The sequence below is a fragment of the Pleurodeles waltl genome, chromosome 6 (genome assembly GCF_031143425.1).
Source record: "Pleurodeles waltl isolate 20211129_DDA chromosome 6, aPleWal1.hap1.20221129, whole genome shotgun sequence".
In the NCBI taxonomy this organism is placed as follows: domain Eukaryota; kingdom Metazoa; phylum Chordata; class Amphibia; order Caudata; family Salamandridae; genus Pleurodeles; species Pleurodeles waltl.
The window spans coordinates 1,665,578,898-1,665,600,602 of NC_090445.1; positions in this window are offsets into that span (position 1 = coordinate 1,665,578,898).

The following is a 21,705-nucleotide window of genomic DNA, read 5'->3' on the forward strand; positions in this document are numbered from 1 at the left end:
GAGCGGTGCTTGACAGGAAGGGCCCAGCGGAGCGGTGCTTGAGAGGAAGGGCCCAGCGGAGCGGTGCTTGAGACGGTGGGGCCCAGCGGAGCGGTGCTTGAGAGGAAGGGCCCAGCGGAGCGGTGCTTGAGAGGAAGGGCCCAGCGGAGCGGTGCTTGAGACGGCGGGGCCCAGCGGAGCGGTGCCTGAGAGGAAGGGCCCAGCGGAGCGGTGCTTGAGACGGCGGGGCCCAGCGGAGCGGTGCTTGACAGGAAGGGCCCAGCGGAGCGGTGCTTGAGAGGAAGGGCCCAGCGGAGCGGTGCTTGAGACGGCGGGGCCCAGCGGAGCGGTGCTTGAGAGGAAGGGCCCAGCGGAGCGGTGCTTGAGAGGAAGGGCCCAGCGGAGCGGTGCTTGAGACGGCGGGGCCCAGCGGAGCGGTGCCTGAGAGGAAGGGCCCAGCGTAGCGGTGCTTGAGACGGCGGGGCCCAGCGGAGCGGTGCTTGACAGGAAGGGCCCAGCAGAGCGGTGCTTGAGACGGCGGGGCCCAGCGGAGCGGTGCTTGACAGGAAGGGCCCAGCGGAGCGGTGCTTGAGACGGCGGGGCCCTGTTCAGCGGTGCCTATCTCCACGGCGGGGCCCTGTTCAGCGGTGCTCTTCTGCACCGCGGGCCCTGTTCAGCGGTGCCTATCTCCACGGCGGGGCCCTGTTCAGCGGTGCTCTTCTGCACCGCGGGCCCTGTTCAGCGGTGCCTATCTCCACGGCGGGGCCCTGTTCAGCGGTGCTCTTCTGCACCGCGGGCCCTGTTCAGCGGTGCCTATCTCCACGGCGGGGCCCTGTTCAGCGGTCCTCTTCTGCACCGCGGGCCCTGTTCAGCGGTGCCTATCTCCACGGCGGGGCCCTGTTCAGCGGTCCTCTTCTGCACCGCGGGCCCTGTTCAGCGGTGCCTATCTCCACGGCGGGGCCCTGTTCAGCGGTGCTCTTCTGCACCGCGGGCCCTGTTCAGCGGTGCCTATCTCCACGGCGGGGCCCTGTTCAGCGGTGCTCTTCTGCACCGCGGGCCCTGTTCAGCGGTGCTCATCCAGCAGGTCAAGGGAGCCAGACCTGGCCTGGACTCCCTGTTCAGTCGCCCTCGGACCGTGACGTTTCTGGACCCTTCGGGGACGGACTCCTGGCCTCCTTAGTGTCCTCCTTCCCAGCTGGGATGTGGCATGTGGGGTCCACCTTCTCCGCGCTCCTGCTGCCCTTCCGCTCCTTTGATGGGGCTCTCGGGCCCTTGCCTCCCCCAGATGGTGTGGGTGGTGAAGTGGCCGCACATTGCTCCTTGGGGGCAGCCCTGTCGGTCCTCGCACGGCGGTCCTTGGTTTTGCGGGTCCTCTTGCCGGGGGGGGGGGCTGGACGTGTCCTTGCTGCTGATCGATGTGTCACTGCTGGCAAAGGGTGGGCTCCAGAACCCAGGCACAACAGTGACACCCGAAGCTGGGCTGGTGGTGGCTGCGGTGCTCTTGGGACTCTTTGAAGATGGATGGGGGAGGTCATCGGGGGGAAAGAGGTTAAGGTTAGCCAGGAAAAGTTTTTTAGGGCCAAGGTAAAGGGTAGGAGAAGTGGAGATGGAAGTGGAGGTAGAGGAGGTGGTTGTAGGAGAGTCAGGTGTGCTGTCATTGGGTGAAGGTGCTGGTGCTGTAGGCTGTCGTGAGGTGGATGGCTGTTGGGTGGGTGGCTGCCTGCGTTTGTGAGTCTTGGAAGAGGGGGTGACAGACACAGTGGGAGAGGACACAGGGGACGTGTACATGGCAGTGGGGGTGGTGACTGCACGAGTGTGGACTGTACTGGAGGGTGAGGTGGTGATGGAAGCACTGGCTGATGTTGGGGTGCATGCAGGTGTGAGTGTAGACGTCACAGGGAGGGAGGAGGGAGACGAGGAGGAGGGGGACACAGGGGTGGCAGTGGCTGTTGGCATGTCTGCATCTGGGTGTTGCTCGGGTGAGTGTTTGCGGGATCTGTGGTGCTTGTGTTTGGATGAGCTGCTCTTGGGTGTTGAGGTGTGTGCAGGCTGGTCTGATGGTGTGGATGGGATAGGCTGAGGAACAGGAGACAGAGACAGGCTGGAGGCAGTCAGAAGAGGGAGGCTGGAAACAGGGACAATGGCTGCCGTCAGTGCTGAGGCCAGAGCAGTGAACGCTCGTTGATGGGCAGCCTGACCCGAATGAATGCCCTCCAGGTACGCATTGCTCTGTTGCACCTCCCTTTGCACACCCTGGATGGCATTCAAAAGGGTCGTCTGCCCAACAATGAGCGTCCTTACCAGGTCAATGAGCTCCGCACTGAGGGCAGCAGGGGCAACAGGGGCAGGGGCTGAGGTGCCTGGGGCGAAGGAGACGCGCGCCTTCCTGGGCGAACCGGCACGGAGCGAAGACTGAGGGGCTGCTGGGAGGGCGGGGCTGGTGCGCTGGGTGGCGGCTGTACCTGTAGAGGTGGGGGGCACGGATGTTGCCGCCACCCCTAGGGAGCTCCCATCCGAGGACGTGTCGCTTTCGCTGCTCTCACCAGCGGTCCCCGTCGTGGTGCTCCCCTCGCCCTCCGGATCACTGGTGCCCTCGGTGTCTGTTCCTGGGCCCACCGGGGCCTTGTGTCCTGCAGCTCCCTCGTGCTCCGATGCCATATCTCCTCCGCCTGATGATGCTAATGCACACATGCACAAGAAGATGAAGAGAAAGGGTGGGGGGAGAAAAAAGAAGACCAGGTTGAGTGCATGCAATGTCAACACCGTTGGCGGAGAGGACAGACACAGGTGCCTAATGCACTAAGCCGCGCATTCGGGGTACACTACTCAGTACTACTGACTAAGACAACAGGCCAAGAGACGTCAAACGCGCACATGGGAGATGCTGGACCTTCAATGGCTGTACTTGTCACCCTACAGAGGTGGGGGCCGGGGGCACAGGGCCATGCCTAAGGGAGAGGACTACACTACAGAAAGCGCCCTGGCCTAATGTCACCCACAGCCCTCCTCCCCCACCCAGACGCCTCCACTGCGCAGAAAGATAGGAGAATGTGCTGATACTCACCCCCTTGTGTCTGCTGTGATGTCTTAAAGCGCCCATCCAATTCAGGGTAGGCCACCGCCAGGATCCGGGACATCAGGGGGGTCATGGTGCGACTGGCACCCCTCCTAGGTTGGGAGGCCATCCCCAGCAGTGTTTCTGCGGTCTTCCTTGTTCCGCGGCGGATGTCCTCCCACCTCTTGCGGCAGTGGGTGCCCCGTCTGTTGTGGACCCCCAAGGTCCGGACTTCCTTGGCGATGGCACGCCAAATCTCGATCTTCTGATGGGCGCTGACCTATTAGACATGTACAGGGTGGAAAGGAGGAAATCATCAATGGCCTGCATGTTAGATGTAATTGGCCCCCCCCCACCCACTTTGCCATATGGCACATGCTCTCATCTGTCGGGCGTTGCACTCCTCATTCGCCCCCCACCCCACCAACTTACATCCACCCCAATCCACACAGGCATATCCCATTCCATTAGCACCCGGGGTACTCACTTGTTGGTCTGGAGGACCGTAGAGTAGCGCATACTGGGGGAGGACCCCATCCACGAGCTTGTCCAATTCTTCAGACGTGAAGGCAGGGGCCCTTTCCCCAGTCGCAGCAGCCATTGTATCTTCCAGACCGAGGTCACAGCAGCACTTGCAGTATAGGTCCTCTCCTGTGGATGATCAGGTCTCGAGTGATTAAGCAGATAGAAAATGGCGGTCACGTCCGCGGCGGTGCGTACCGCGGCGGTGCGTACCGCGACTGCCGGCGCACTTCGTTATTGGCTCCTGAAACCCATAGGCTTCAATGTTAACCAATGCGGCTTTGCGCCGCGGTCTTCGACCGCCTACCGCCACGGTGTTCCCCGCCAGCGCAGTGACCTCACATCCCATTGTCCCACTTCACAGGTCAGGCAGCCGCCATTTCAAGGGCCCACATGGCTTAATTTTGACTGCGACACACAGGCCTAGGCCTTGCATTGCCACACATACACGCCTTTCAACCCATTGCCATTCTTTAACTGTGCAAGCTGTCTGTACGTACCTGTGGTTTGGCTGACTCTGTGCTCCATGTTGTCCTTCCTAGGCACCGTCCGCTGGGACTTGGGATGAGAAGGAGGAATCCTCGCGTGTACCGACTGCTGGTGGACCTGTCGACAATGGAAGAACGCCATATAATCCTTCGATACCGACTTGACCGTGCCACTATCCATGAACTGTGTGCCCAGCTGGAGCCAGCCCTGATGTCCCCCATCCGCCAACCCACAGGGATTCCCCCTCTGGTGCAGGTTTTGTCAGTCCTCCATTTTTTGGCCAGTGGGTCATTCCAGACCACAGTGGCCATGTCATCTGGAATGTCTCAGCCTATGTTTTCTAAGATTTTGAGCAGAGTGTTGTCTGCCCTGATGAAACTCATGCGGAGCTACATCATTTTCCCCGAGGAGGGTGACTTGCCCACAGTGAAGGGTGATTTCTATGCCCTTGGACATATCCCCAACATCATTGGTGCCATTGATGGGACCCATGTGGCTTTGGTACCCCCAAAAGACGATGAGCAGGTGTACCGAAACAGAAAGAATTATCATTCGATGAATGTCCAGGTGGTCTGTTTGGCTGACCAGTACATCTCCCATGTAAATGCCAAGTTCCCAGGGTCAGTGCATGACGCGTATGTGATGCGAAATAGCAGCATCCCCTATGTGATGGAGCAGCTACAGAGACAACGTGTGTGGCTAATAGGTGACTCTGGTTACCCCAACCTGCCGTGGCTACTGACCCCAGTAAGGAATCCCCGGACTAGGGCAGAGGAACGGTACAATGAGGCCCATGGGCGTACAAGGAGGGTGATTGAGCGAACCTTTGGCCTCCTGAAGGCCAGGGTTAGGTGCCTGCATATGACTGGTGGATCCCTAATGTACTCACCAAAGAAGGTGTGCCATATCATCGTGGCGTGCTGTATGCTTCACAACCTGGCTTTGCGACGCCAGGTGCCTTTCCTGCAGGAGGATGGTCCAGATGGTGGTGTTGTAGAAGCCGTGGAGCCTGTGGAGAGTGAAGAGGAGGAAGACTCTGAGGACGACACAGACAATAGGGACAGAGTGATACAACAGTATTTCCAGTAACACCCAGGTAAGAATCACCCACGCCATTTCACAATTGCTTCTAGCCTCCTGCATCTATACTTTCTGTAGTTCCCCACAGATGTTTTTTATTAATTTATGCCTTTCCCTTCCCTTCTCAGTGCTGTCTGACTCAGTACCTGACTTCTGCTTGGTTCGCCCATGAAATACAGCGTATTGACATTGGTATGTTGTCATGACTAATTGACAGAACAGAAATTGAACAGTAATATGTTATCCATTTGTTAATAATACAGCATGACTCAAAACAGGTTTGTGTGCTAAATGTGATTTATTTACAGTGCTAGATACCGGTACATGTGATTCTAAGGGTGATGGGTGGGGGTGGAGGAATATCCATGGCAGAGTCCAGTTCTCAGTCTCACAGGTGCATTGTTCTTTTGCCTGTGGAAGGATGGAGCATAGGCAGTTCATGGTTGGACAGGGGGGCAATGTGGGACAGTGGGAAGACTTGAGGGGGTATGTCCTGCTGGCGGGGGTCTTGACATCCTACTCTGTCTTTTTCTTTGGTCTCAGGCTCCTCTTACGGGGTGGTTGTTCTTCAGCAGGAGGTGGGGTTCTGGGGGGCTGTCGAGGTGTTGGGACCTCCTGTCCACTAGCGCCGGCGGAGGTGGTAGGCTGTTCCTGGTCCGGCCTAGTGACAGGGGCCCTGTGTGGTGCACAATGGTCCCGCAACGCGTCCTCTATCCTGTGGAGGGCCAGGACGATGGTCCCCATTGCGGTCCCGATGATTCTCAGCTCCTCCCTGAACCCCATGTAGCGTTCTTCCTGCTGTGCCTGGATCTCAGTGAACCTGGCCAGTACCGTCGCCATCGTTTCTTGGGAGTGGTGGTATGCCCCCATGATGGTGGTGAGGGCCTCTTGGAGAGTGGGTTCCCTGGGCCTCTCCTCCCCCCCCTGTCGCACAGCAGCCCTCCGAGCTGCCCGGTTTCCCCCGGCCTCTGTCCCCTGGCCGGTGTGCCCGCTCCCACTGCCCCCAGGTCCCTGTTGTTGTTGGGGTGTCGGGTTAGCCTGGGTGCCCTGTAGTGGCAGACACACCGCTGATTGAGCTGTCCTAGAGACAGAGGCATGGGCCCGCTGGGTGGGAGCTGTGCTGGTGTCGGCAGAGGGGGTCGGGTCTGGTGTGGCCTGTGTCTGGGTGAGGGGAACCGACTGCCCAGAGGTCCCCGATGGTCCGGGCTGGTCATCAGGTTCACTGTCGACAGAGCTGCTATCCTCAGTGTGGGCCTGTTCCGGTGGTGGGATGGACACTTCTGGACCCTCCTGGCTGGTGTGTTGTCGTTCGGGTCCTGCATGGGGTAAGAGAATTTGGTTATTGTTTCTGTGTGTGCAATAGCATGCGTGTTATGGGTGCCCTTGTCCCCCAGTGCAGGCATTCCCTGGAGGGAGGTGTTGTGAGGGTATTTAGTGGGGGGGAGGGGTTAGTGCAGTGGTCATGCTTAGGTGATGGGTGCCCATGGTTTGTGTTGGCATGCAGGAGTTGGTGTTGGGATGGGTGGGTTGTGCTGGTGAGACATTGTCAGGAAGGATGTGTGCTGGGGGGTTGGGGGTGAGGGTGGGGGTGTGGGTTGGCATGCTGGTGGGGTGTGGGGGATATTGTAGTTGAGATGGGACTTACCAGAGTCCATTCCTCCGGCTACTCCTGCGAGGCCCTGAGGATGCAGGATGGTCAAGACCTCTTGCTCCCACGATGTAAATTCGGGAGGGGTGGGTGGGGGTCCGCCGCCAGTCTTCTGGACCGCGATGTTGTGCCTGGAGACCATCGATCGGACCTTCCCCCGTAGGTCGTTCCATCTTTTGCGTATGTCCTCCCTATTCCTGGGATGCTGTCCCACCGCGTTGACCCTGTCCACGATCCGCTGCCATAGCTCCGCCTTCCTGGCTATACTGGTGTGCTGCACCTGCGAGCCGAAGAGCTGGGGTTCCACTCTTAGGATTTCCTCCACCATGACCCGGAGTTCTTGGTCCGAAAATCGTGGATGCCTTTGGGGTGCCATGGGGTGGTGTGGGTGAGGTGTGGGGTGGTGTATGTGATGAGGAGTGTGTTGGTGAGTGGTGCTTTGTGCTACTATGTGGTGTGTGTGATGGTGTAGTGTGCCTCAGTGTGTCTTGCTTTGGATTGTCTGCTGTGTCTCTCTCTCCTTCTCTCAGTAATTGGGGTCGCAGGGGTTTGTGGGTGATGTGGGTGGGTGTTTTATAGTTGGTTGATTGTGTGGGAGTGGTGTGTGTATGTGTATCAGGTGTGTTTTTCAAATTGTCCAATGTGGCTGTGTTTTGGTGATGTGTGTGTATTCTGACCGCGGCGGTGTGTAGCGCCAATGGAATACCGCGTTTGAATGACCGCCGTGTGGATTCGTGGGTCGTAATGGCATGGGCGTATTTCTGTTGGCGTGACGGTGGAGGTTTGGTCATCTCCAGTTTATCGCTGCCCGCCAATGTGGCGGGCTGCAGTGGAGGACGGATTTTTGGAGGTTTGGCCGTTGTGGGTCAGAATGACCGTGGCGGTTGACCGCGGCCGCGGCGGTGTTATGGCGGTCTTCTGACCGGCGGTAAGGGCATTTTACCGCCGAGGTCAGAATCACCCCCTTATTCTCTTCAAAAAATCCATATCTTGACTTGTATATGTTGGATTTTTGTCATTTTGGTCTTGTTTGATTTAGATAGATTTTACATATTTTTCTAAATTTATGTGGTGTGCATTTTGTAGTGTTTTCACTGTATAACTGAATGTGTTGGTACAAATACTTTACACATTGCTTCTGGGTTAAGCCTTTCTGCTTGTGCCAAGCTACCAATGGGGTGGATGAGGGTTAACCAGATGTGTTTCTCCTTTGCCCTGACTAGAGTGAGGGTCCTTGTTTGGACAGGGGGTAACCTGACTGCCAACCAAAGACCCCATTTCTAACAAAATGCATTTTGTGTCAGTAAAGTCTACACGTTAATTCTGCATATTATTGCATTATTTTTCTCAGTATTTAAAATGCTCCGGCAGCAGCCAGCTCTTAAAAATTACTTTAGGCCCTTGCATTTTTTTTTTTTTTTCACAAGTTAAGCTCTGCTTCAGGAGTCTGCAGAGCACCTAAACAGGTACTGTTGCCCTCTCGTTCTCTCCCTCGATCGCTGTGGCTTAGGTTCACTTTATGCTGCTTTTCATCTTCCTCTTTTATTTATCTAATGCTGGGAGATTAGATGCAGGGTCGCTGGAACTATGCGGCAGGAAAGCACTTAATTATGTGGCAAGGTTTGACTAAATTATGCTTCAACAAAGGGCAAATTATGCAGCAAACGAGGCACATTTGTTGATAGTATTACTTCATTGTTTTGTAATTTTTGCACATGGCAATACTGTCTGGGCAAATATTTCACCTCACTACCACCAGTCTAACAATCAAATACAGAAAAGAACAAGTGAATGACAAACAGTTATCCTTTTCGAAGGGCCTTCCACTGCACAGAAATACATGTGGGTGTGTTTTTAGTACCTCTTGATCCGTTTGGGCTACAAACATTTTTTTGGGTCAAAAGTTGGATATTATGCAGTGGATGATGCTGCAAATCCATAATTATAAAAAAAATGTGGCTGCAGAATCACATGGCCTGCTTGGCCCTGGTTATATATGGTCTGTACAGAGGTGTCACCGAGATCTGTAGTCATGTGTTAGTGGGGGAGGGGTGGGGTTGTCCCTGTGGGCTCACATAGAGGCCATGGTGGAGGTCATCATGGCCACTACCTCATGGACATGCCTCGCTCAGCAGAGATACTTACTCACAATGGCTTCGTTAGGTGTGAAAATGGCATGCTTGCCACCAGCTTCATAGATTTACCGTTGGGGAATCCACAGAGGAGAAAGTAAATTGAAGGATTTCCTTCCGCTATCGCAGAGGACGTGAAACGTCACCGTCACTTTTGAGAATGGAATCCTTAGGCTTCCGTCACAAGTGATGTAGTAACACTGGTGTGGTAATTGCGCGCCCAGTGTTACCGACGCCCCACTTATCAGTGATTCTGGAATACCAAAATTACCTAGGGCCTGTGTCTTTTGTTACATTTGGTGGTTGGTAGGTAAAAGCAGATTTTTGTATCCTGGAGCACTTGACAATGACAATCCATAAAGTGGTAATTATTTGGTGGTCTGTTTTCTTCTGTTAGCCAATCTACTGTGCAGTACGTTTAGAACCTGGAAAATGCTATCTGAGCCTAATCAGCATTTAGAGTTTTATAAATGGTCTTATGTCGAGCGCCATCAGGAGGGCCTATGCCCCCGTTGCATTCTTCATGGCTCCATTTGTGCTCCCTCAGTTAAGGGCTGCCCCTAGAGTGCCCAACCCTTCTGCAGTTTACAGGTTTGTCCCACAGTCATGGACCTGTCCTGCTGTGGGACATAGGTACTGCGGGACACTCATTCAGCACTTTATGGGACCTGTTAGTGACTGGGAGGGAGGAACTGCAGAAAAAGTTTAAAAAGTGATTACCCAAGGGAACACAATTTGGCTAAATAGGGAGAATAGAATTTAAAACAGTGTCCTGGTTCCACAGCTTCCAACCAAATTGGCGTGGCAGAGATTATAGTAGCAAGACCAAGAAACTTCCTTTCCATGGAAAATATCACTGTGCTGTGGGCTCTGTCCAGCTTTTAATACAGTGTTTATTTCCAGCATATTTGAGTGAAGTGGTAAATATGAGATTGCATTCTCTATTGATAAGTCAAGTTTGTATCAATCCATCGAGGGTGGGGGAGTAATATTTTTATTTGCTTAAAACCTTAGCACGGTTTGATGAATCTACAACAAATGTGGCAGGCAGTTAGGAATTTACACCCAATGCAGATATTACAGGTTTTATGCAGATCCATTCGGTGGGGAGGCGGGGGGAGGCAAAGTTGTAAGGAGGTACAAAACATTTTTGATTTACTAATAACTTTGACACCATTAGATGCATCTGCACAAATTTTGCAGAGACTTGTTTATCTTGCTCTTGTGGTTTTTCAGTTTCATTCTGGGACATCAAAGTGGGCCAGTGTAGGAGGGCGAAGGAAGTCTTGCTAATATATTTAACACTGTTCGATGAATCCCCCAGTTTGGCAAATATTCAGCAGACTTAGCCTTCTGTGGGTTATGGCAAGTTTTGAGTCAATCAATCCACAAGTGATGGGTTTGGGGGGGGGAGTAAAAGTTTGATTCCCTAATAAGTTTCGTTTTTTATGCAACTGCAATAAATTTGATAGGCAAAATTAAGCACAGCGCAAGGCCAAACTGGTCCTGATGTCAATGCCTACTGTGCGTGGCTGTAGGGGGTTTGCCACAAGGCGTGGTTAGGGCTGTGCAGAGCACAGAATGGGTACATGGCAGGTGAATAACAAAACAGGCACATCACCGAAAAGTATATTCATGATTTAGCGAAAATGAAAGTTAAAAAATGCTGATATTCACTATTTATGGCACCTTTTGCAAAGTGGCAACTGGTTACATTTGAAAGTTGTGGGGTGTAAAAGTTGGAAATTACTTTTATGCAGTGACCCAGACATGGCCTCCCTGAGGCCAAGGGCTATTTTCACAGCATGCAACAATGACTTGCTCAGGATGCAACAGCTGAACTAGAATATTTCACATAATGGTTGGACTCAGTTAAAAAGATTTAAATACCTGGATGAGAGTCCTTTACGGCTGCTGATGTCAAGACTTAGGCTCATATATATATTTTTTCAGCACCGCACAGTTGTATTTTGTAAGTTTGCGCCGCTTTTGTGTCAAAAAATGATGCAAATGCGGCACTAAAAAAGTATAAATATGGGCCTTACAGCGCAGACCGTCTCCTCTTGTAATACAACAGATGCGGCAGTCAGCTACTCAGACCTTCAGTCTTCTGCAGCCAGTCCTTCCAGGCGCTGTGCTGCTCTTAGAAGCACACACAACAGCACTCTGCTTATGGCCACTGTCCTGGGCTGTGTGGCAGTCAAGTCGTGCTGGCAGTGGTGAGGTTATATTCTTTTCACTTCGCTGCCCAGGCAGCTTTCCATTTTCACCCTTTGCCACCCATTCTAATAAAAAGATGCACATTCTACGCCTTGAGACCCTCACGGGTGAATAGTGCATTTTACAAATCCCTGTTTGATTGATGGATTTATATAATGGGTACTTGCAAACATTTTCCCAGCGGCCATAAAGTTTGGTCTGTGATGTGCCCGAGGGCCGCATCAATGCCAGCGGAATGGTGATCGGGCAAGAGGGTTGGGAGGACTGGCGGTTAGGTATTGGTAGGCGAAGTAAATGATATACATCTAGTGGCTGAATTGAGCAATATGAAACTAGAAAACCTGGGATTAATCTTGGCTTCCCCACTTTTGCAAATTGTGTGATCCTAGGCAATTGCTTAATATTAGGTTCAGGGTCTGCATTGTACAAATCTGCTCCTGTGTTTGATTTAATAAACTATAATGCTGTTCATCTATAATAGTAACCCAGATCACTCAAAAAGTGCACATAACATCTGTCTTGCTTATTTAATTCACTATTGGCGTATTTGCCAGGGTAGAGGTGAAAATATATGTTTCTAAATTCTTGTTTGAAAACTATCACATTAAATGAATACTTCTCATTGTACTGATAAATTTGACATGTTCTATCAGGCCAGCACGTCCGGTGTGGTTAAGCGCCTCAGCTACGGCTGCCTTCTAGCTCTGCAGTCAAAGCACTGCACATGATGAAAGCCATTCCATGAACCCCTGGCCCTGATTTAAAATGACATATTTCAGCAGCAGGCCTTCTAAAAAAAACTAACAAATACACCTGCTGTTATCTTGGGGCATCCACGCTGGTGGTGTCAGGTCTGCTTATCTGCAGTGCGAGCGCAACTAGAGGTTGTCGACGGTTCCAGAAGTGGTCCCTCTCCAAGCGCCTCGACGGTCCCCTCGCAGAACTACATGCTCACTTTTCAGGTATAGCCTTCAGTAGAATGTATTAATATTGCTTATTTTCTATTGCCTGTAAAAAGCACCACAAATAGCGCCAGCACTAGCGTCTTCTGGGTGCTTTTTGCATGCTATCTAAATTTGCACTGTGGGGGGCTCTGCCACTCGTCTGGCTGCTTGGCACTTATGATCACTCAAGGGAGCACACACTCTTGTTTTGGGCTGCCTGCCAAGTGCTTTACTGCACATATCTGGGCTGAAGTAGTCAGCATTCGCATGCATTACTGCACATATATGGGTTGCCTTAGTGTTCATTATTGCATATTTCTGAGGTGCATTAGGGTGTATTATCGCACATAGCTAAAGGTATGAGGCAGAAAGTGAAAGGTGCCAGGTCAGCCATGTACCAACTACAAAGGCTGATGACATAAAAGTCCTTACCTGCGGCTGCAGATCACCGTATTCTCAGGTATGTTTTGAATGCTTACGGGTGGCCCCAAAATGGCCGGGTGACATTCCCAACTCCCCTAACCAATCCATACCAGCATGAAAGCAACACCAGCACGGGTTGGAGCATGCATGCTAGGGGCCTGTGCTGTCCGTCCACCCGGTTGTCTAACACAGCTTGAGTTGGAGAAGTTTAAACTCCGCATGTCAGGCTGGCCGTCGCAAGACAGCCGACCAAAGTGACATGCGCAGTTTAAACTGGTGCAGTCAGGCACCCCTGCTCCCAGTCTGCACTGAAGCAATGGCCCTGCCCCGCAATGCCCTCACATGCCTCAGCTCCGGGGGCTGGCAGAACAAAAAATAAAATGCTAATAAAGTGACTTTATTACCATTTTATTTTTCACTTTTGCTGTGCCCACAGCAGAGAAGGCAATTCCTTGCTCAAAGGGAGCGGCAGCCACTAGTGATGCAGTGCGCAATATTCACCATCGCTCAGGGGCCCCTTATGTTCAGCCAATCGCAATATAAAAAAATATGAAAGGCTATGTACAAAGAGCAAAATTTAGCGATAGAGAGGATGGATTATCGAACTTTGTATTTTTACACTTATGAATTTGTGATTGTAACGTAGAAGCTTTATATAAATTTTCAATGAAAAAAACAAAGGTTACAGGAACGTTATAGTTAGGTTCAAATTTCACAAGCACAAAAATTCAGCAGTTATAGTTACCTTAAGTAATTATAACTTGTGCCCCGCCATGCACAATTTTATCTCAATAATTTCACTGCAAATGTTGCAGTGATAATATCAATGATATCACAGAAGATGTTATGAGTGATGTAATATGTGGGGTAATTAGCAATTACTTGAGATAACTGCTGCATTTCTATGGTTTTGTGCATGCAAAATTTGAACCTATCTGAAATATTGCTTTCACCCTTAGTTTTTTTTGAGTGAATTTCTAAGGATTTTTAATTCTATTTCCAAACTATAACATCCCTGCAACCTTTGTTTTTTTCAATAAATTTCTAGGGTTTTCTAACATTAAGTAATACTTAATTACCTTACGCTAATCCAACCACCACCACGCACGGCTGCAGGGCCTGCATCCATCCTCCTGTAGGCATCCAAAGCCTCACCGCACATGGTCTTCAGCCATGCTCGGTGGAGGTGAGTCGTAGGGCCTGGCCTGCAGCCAACCCTCCTTAGGCACCCAACCCCACTCCACGCATGGCCTTCGGCCATACACAGAGGTGGGTCAGACGCTGGACCTGGCCTGAGGCCAGACTTTGCAGCTAGTCCCCATGCCTTATACAGCCTTCAGCCCTGGTTGGGGCCAGAGCACCCAGGGACATGTGCTCAGTCTACTCCCATTCTAAAAAAAAAAATATTTATCCCCAGGTAGTTGGTGGTCCCCAGGTCCCGGTTGGGGGGGAGGGGTCCTTACGGCCCTCGATATACATATTTTAAAAATAGCCCCATGGAGGTGGTGTTGCCCAGGGCCCAGAGGGATCCATACGGCCATCTGTTTAATCATAAAATGTAGCTCCAGGAAGGTGGTGTTTCCTGGGGCCCGGGTGGTCCACACGGCCCTCAATATTCTTTCAAATGATATAGCCCCAGGGAGGTGGTGGTGCCCCGGGAGGATCCGCGTGGCCCTGGCATATTTTTTTTTAAAAATAGCCCGAGGAGGTTGTTGTCCACAGGGCTTTAAAAGGCCTAGGAAGGGGACCCAGTGTGCCCCCTTCCTTATTAATTATATTGGCCATGCCCCTGGCACGTGGCCCACCCAGGGGTAAAAATAATAATAAGAAAGGGAGACCACCCCATTTAAAAAAAAATGTCAGCTAAATCTATGGATCCACCTGCTGATTTTGCCAAAAATTAGAAAAAAAAGAAAACTTTTTAGCCCCGCGGGATCTCAGGAGCACCCCAGGGCCAAGGGAAAGGTGTTAGGGTATATGTGCCCAGAACCCCTTTTTTGTGTTTTTTTTGGTGTGTCATGAAGGCTCTGTGTGGCGCTGAGTCCATTGGTTTTAGGTGGTTGACCTGTCCAATTCCTGCTGAGCACACATTTGCCATGTCCGGCTAATTACCCCCACTTATTACATCAGTCATGACATCTTTTATGACATCATTGATAATATCAATTGCAAAATTTGTAATAAAATTGATGAGATAACTGTGTATGATAGGGGCATGAGTTATAGTTACCTTAGAGGGCAAGTTATAGTAACTATGACTGTTGAATTTCTATGGTTTTGTGCAAGTACATTCAGGACTTAACTACAACGTCCCTGTAACGTTTGGGTTTTTAAGTGAATTTTTATGTTTTTTAAACATTCTATTTCCTAACTATAACATCCCTGTAGCCTTTTTTTTGCATAAAAAAAGAGAGCACTCTGGGTAGTTCTCAAGTTGGGTGGAGAGCATCTCCAGTCTAGAGTACCTTACAACCCCAACTACACTCTAAATTTGCTCACCTCAAATGTCTGCTTTTCTAGCAAAGTTTCTAAGCATAGGATTATCACAGTGCCACACATGCCGAGCTAAAATGAGACAAAGGGCCTGATTTAGATTTCGGGGATGGGTTACTTCATCACTACGGTGACGGATATCCCACCTGCTGAAATAAAAATTCCATTATTACCTATGGCATTTATATTTCAGCGGACGGGATATTTGTCACCGTTGTGATGGAGTAACTTGTCTGCCGCAGTCTAAATGAGGACCAAAGTCTTTGCCTTTTAGACAGCAAAGTGTCTAAGCAAAGGATTGGCACAGTACCATCCACACCTAGCTGTAAATGACAAAAGCCTTTCACCACTGCAGGCACAGTATTACAGCTTTAAATTGGTAAAATCCCATCCAAGCCAACCTGGAATGAGCGAAAGCAACCCCTTACATGCGTTTTTTGCATAATTTATGCATCACTCTATACTTGAAAGGGTATATATTTTTTCTCATCTCAGACAGCTGCTCACTGCCAGGCACAGCCGCACTGTTACAAACAATCTCGCCACTTCCTGGCAAGATGGCAAAGGGTCCACAGATGCTGTTAGAAGCTTATTTTGTATTTGTCATTCAAAATGGTGCACACAACTCATGAAAAGGCCAACACATTTCGGCTTGGGCCTTCTACTGGACAACTCATGTGCAAAAACACCCGTGTTTAAATGGTCTGTCATTTGTTTTACCACCCCTCAGTCCGATTAACTAGACTGCAGCGCTCAGTTTAAGTCATCATTTTGCATGTGTCATTTTGTTAACTCATGCCTGTTCCAGCACAGTGTTTACTATATATATCTATAATCACACTTGCCCACCATAAAACATCTTAGTAAAGGAGCCCTATTGTTGAAATCAAAGGCATATCATGTAAAATACATATCCTTTTAAATACAGCACCGGTCGACATGTAATTCTGCAAATCAGGGACATTTCATCCATTCACACTATCCGTTTCGGTTAGTTTCATCTTCTCAATCATGAGAGCCTTAAATCATAGATCCCTTATTTTGTAAAAATCAAGGAAATCTCATGAATAATAGCAATTATAGCTGAACATATATAAACTCTCTAGCGAAGATGAAGTCCACCACTTGAATATAAATACGCTTGAACTCATTGAGGTGTCATATATTATTGGGACTCCTTGTTCGTAATTGCACTTATACATATACATAAAGTGGCAAGTTCTGTACAAAAAAACAACAAAATCATCATATGTGCTGTATACCAGCTTAATGCTTAAAGTGACACGTGCTGTGCAAACATATCGAAGTTCTTGTGCATAGAAATGTATGGGGATATGGAAGTGTGTAAATAGAGCAGCCAGTGCTACATGTTAAAAAAAAGTATTTAACAATCACATACACACCAGTTAAAGCCACTTACCATATATCTATCTATGCTACACACTCAAATAGATGGAAGTCATTTGGGGAGCCATATATACCAGCTTGATGCTAAGGCGACACGTGCTATACAGACATATCCCAATTGTTATGCATGATAATGTATTGGGAGATGATAATCACATAATAAAAGTAACAGGTGCTATGTGTTAAAAGTATTTGATGATCACATAGACACAGGTTTTCACCATGTCTTCAATTCTACACACTCAATTAGAGGGAGATCAATGTGGGTCTCACATATCAATGCAAAACCCAACTAAGAAAACCGATTGATTCAGATAGTGCTAATGACAAGTAGTGCAAATAACAATTTCGAAAGTGCTGAAGTACTTTAATATTTGTGGATACAAGAGAAGTCCTAACTCTCCTATCATGTATGCATTCCATCACTTATACGGAGCAGTCAGAACCTTTGCAGCCTGCTACTATATCCATGGTTTCAATCACAGGGTCTTACAGATACACGTGCAGTTCTGCATCATGATTGTGTCCTCATGGTCTCTCTGTTCCCAGTAATATAATCAATCTAGATTCAGCTTTCCATAGCTCACGTTCATGATCCCCTTTGCAGGAATCCAATTTAACATGTTTAATGCCAAAAATGTTTAAATCTTGGATATTCCCACCATGTTATTCCCAGAAATGCTTAGCCGTGGGGTATGACCTATCATGGTTATTAATGGCTCCAAGGTGCTGTAGGACACTGACTTTTAACTTATGAATCATGCTGCCCACATACTGCTTTCCCCAAGGGCACTGTAGCACATAGACCACAAATTCTGTCTTGGAAGTTATCTTTTCATTAATAATGCAGGATCTGCCTTCAAAGGTGTAATAAGTTTGCTTCTTTATCCCATAGACACGCCTTGTAGTGCCCACAACACCAAAACCCCAGACATTTTTGTGAGAGCCAAATGAACTTGTTGTTTTGCATGTACATGCTGTTTATCTCCTAACGTTTTAGCTCTATGGAATGTAATCTGGTGGTGAGGACCAATCCTGGTTCTAAGGTGTTCATCAGACTTCAATATGTGCCAATTATGGTTCAGAATTTTAGTTATTGATCCATGTTCTTGATTGAACTCCAGAAACAGCCTGATAGGACCATCTTCTTTTGATGAATCTACCCTGGATTGTCTTACACCAAAAAAGAGATTATCCCTTTGCTGGGCCTCAGGCATGCCTCAGTGAGTACCTTCAAAGGATATTCTCTTTCTCAAAATCTTCCAATCATCATATTAGCTTCCTCCGCAAAGGTTTTATTGTCAGAACATATACACACACAGTTGATTTAAGTGCCTAATTTCACACACATGTGGTGAAAACACCACAGTCCACCTTCAAAAGCATTCAATGCAGTTACTGAGAACTGAAGCCTAACTAAATGCCATGGATGGAGGGACAGGTTCAGAAAGTTTTAAAGTTATCAATCCTATGGCTTAGACCTCCCTTCACCATGTTCAATCTCCTCACTAAAAAGAAATAACATAAGAAAATAGAGAGAAGGCAACCACAATGCTGTCTTTGAGCTATCCAAATATTATTTCCTATGCATCAACATTGAAAATATTGCATTTAGCTAACAGGAACCAATTTGTGCCACTGTGGTGGCTTTCCTGGGCCTTTCTGGGCATCTGCCTGCTGACACTTCTTGATGAAGAGGCCCAGTCTCCCTCCATACTCCACAGCATACAACATGCACAGTGAATGATCTGTGAAAAACACTAGGTGACAGTAAGTGGATTTCACCAAACTTTTATTAATAGGCCTTTGCCCACTTATGCCACTGGCACCACCCACTCCCACTACTATTTCTACCTCCTGCCAGCACAGGCAATGTCCAAGAAGGGACTGCTGCAAGTAAAGTGAGCCACCCTGCCTTCTTCAAGCAGGGTTTGTATGGGTCTTTCCTTCCCCCTGAGAAAAATATTTTAAAAACTGGGGCATATAGATATTTTTACATTTGCTATGAAGCCAAAGGGAGTAAAAGACTGCCCATGGATCTGAGAGGACATCATTGTATGCAAAAGTCAGTTAGGGTTTGGGTTTGTGACCTTAATATCATTTCAGAAATACAGATTTACCCAAATATTTTGTCAAAAATATTATGATGTTGAGTACGTCATGGAACACAATATTGCAGGTAAGAATATTGTTTTGTTAATATTTGTTTTTATTGGTTTTGAAAATTAGCATATAGAATATCATTTTAACTTACTTTGCGGTGTTTTTTTGTTATGCATTCTTATTGTTTTAATGTTAACTATTTGTAATTTTTCTGTAACCTAGCGGTTTTTGATTTGGTAATGTATTAAAAAATGTTTTTATTCTATTTGAATGTGTTCATTGAAGGCTGTTGGGTTTGTAGAGGAATAGGATATGAAGTTTTTTTTAACTTTATTTTTTAATTGATTATACATATTCATTGTGTAGCTTTAATTTTGGTAATTCGGTTACTAATTGTGTAAATTATTTTGTTTTTAAATTATTTCATATATAATTTTAGACAATGGTACTTTATTTTTTAAATTGTTAGTAAATTAAATTATTGATTTTGCAAATTATTTAATTGATTTATAACAATGTGTATCTAATTGTATTTTGTTGTAGTTTTTTATGCACTTATTAATTTCAAAATATATATATTTTTTTAATTAATGTCTATCATTTTTGGACTGAATTTAGAAGTGAGAATAGTAATTCTCAGCCTTCTAAAGTCCAACACTTTTCCTCCTGTTGCTTACATTTGAGTGGGAGTACTAAATTTGACCCATCCAAATTCCAACACTTTTCCTACTGTTGCTCAGGTTGGAGGGGGAAAAGTAAATATGACCCCTCCAAAGTCCAGCACTTTCCCCACCTTTGCTCAGAGTAGAGTGGGAATAGTAAATATAATGTAACTAGAATGTCTGCAAAGTACAACCCTACTGTTAATTATGGTGAAGTGGGAATAGTAAATCTGCCACACCAAAAGCCAACACCTTCCTTTCCGTTGCTTATGTCGAAGTGGAAACAGTAAATCTGCCACTCCAAAGTCCATCACTTTCCCTACTTTCCCTGAATTTGACCCCTCAAAGTCTAATTTCTTTTATGTGTATTTTGTTTTCTATTTTTTACCATATTTATTACACATATTATGTATAAATATGCATTTTTAATCATACTTTTTTCAGGTCTTATTTTTATTTCTTTTTAATTTACATTCTTTTACCATATATTTTGTTGTCACATTGTTATTAATCTCTTAAATTGCACTCATTTTATAGTATATGTGTTTGTAATGCTTACTATCTAATGTTTGTAAATATATTTATTTTTAGTGTGTTACTTTATTATTTATGATTATTTAATTATTTGCCCCAGGAGGCAGATGGGGATGCGTAGCTCTAATATGCAACCCCATGGGTGCAGCAAGCCACTAGACATCAGGGATAACATAATCAGTAAAGATAGGAGGGATGGGACTCCCCACCATGGCCATAGCATGCACCCCCAAACATTCCTCTCATCCCCTCCTCCCTGGGGGCAGATTGGAGGTTTGCCTCAATCTTGCTTCCCAGGGAACAGTCAGAAAGCCCACCAGGCATAAACAGAAAAAAATAAAACAAAGGGGGCGGGCCTGCCTTCCATGCACAGGGCCATGCCCCCCCCCCAAAAAAAAAGCTGTATATTCTTTCCACCCCCTCCTCGAGATGGCAGATTAGGGGGTTTGCCCCAGTGAGGCCCCAATGGGGCAGGTAAACCACTAAATGGCAGAAAGTAAAGCAAAAATAAAAGTAAAGGGGTGGGACCTGCCCATCATAGGTATGGCTACACCCTTACCCCAAAAGAGTGCCCCCTTCTGGGGAGCATATTGGAGGTTTGCCCTAATCTACCTCCCCCGGGGACAGCAAGACCACTAGATACCAGGGATAAATAGAAACAAAAATTAAACACAAGGAAATTCCCCCACCCCAAACAAAGGCAATCCTGTCTTTTTGCCCCTCTGGGGTGGGAGATTGGGGGATTTGCTCACAGTCTGCACCACCATGTGGCAGAGTGGCCACTGAACACCAGGGATGTTGCCCTCGGGGGCAAAAGAAAGGAGTGCGGACATCCCACTTTGGTCATTGTTCCACCCCAAGAGGAACAAACCAGTTTTTCTGTTCCTCCACCCGGGGCGAAAATGGAGGTTTGGCCTTAATTCGCTCCTGTGAGGTAGTAAGCCCAGTAGACACCAATTATCTCAAACTGGAACCAAAATGCAGAAAAGGATGGGGCAATCTGCCCTGGCATCGAGTCATACCCCCAACACAGAAAAGGCAATTGTGTCTTCTTGCCCCGCTGGGGGCCAAGTAGAAGGTTTGTCTCAATTGGGGATGTTGGCAAAAAATCTACCCCCAGATGCCACTAAAGCCCACTAGATATCAGACACCTGGCATTTGGTGCAAAAGAAAGGGATGCAGGCTTCACACTCTGGCCCTGGGTCATACTTCCACTCAAAAGGAGCAAACAAGTCATTCTGCATCCTAGGGGTAGAGACAGGGTTTGTAGTCAATTTGCCTCGGTCGACAGAAAGCCCATGAGACACCAGGGATTACAAAATGGTGCTGAAACAAACAAAAGGATGGGTCATCCTACCCTGGCTTCAAGCCGTTCGCCCCCCCCACTTCCTCAAAAAGGGCAATTGTATCTTTCTGCCCCACTGGAGTCAGATAGAAGAATTGTCCCAATTGGTGAGGTACCCCCAGATCTGCCTGCCTGGGCATAGAAGGCCCACCAGGGATTTTCCAGATGGGCCAAAAGAAAGGGGTATAGACATCACATCAGTAGTGCCCTGATGCAAAAGTGGCAAACCAGTACTTTGGACTCCCTCTGGGGGGGGAGGGAGTAGAGAGAGGGTTTTCCCCCCAATTTGTTCTGGGGCAGAAAACCCACTAGATGGCGGAAGTATTTTTTTTGTAAAATAATGGGGTGGGGCCAGGCCATTACTGACATTAGGCCCAACCCCCACCCCTAAATCCTCAACAGTCCTTCTGCTTCCCTGCAGACTAAGGCATCCCAGTGTCAAGTAAGATACCATTTTGATTCTTTGAGGTGTTGTTTTTACAAATGGGAAAGGAGATTAGGGGTAAATCCCAATATCGTCCCACTTACCATAGTGAATGCTCTTTTGGAATTTGAGTAGGCTGTCACCTGGGTAAACCTACCAGACTGAGACATTCCTGAAAACTAGACATTGAGGGGAAACCAGGATGGTGTGACTCGCATGGATCCCCTGATGTTTTCTTACCTACA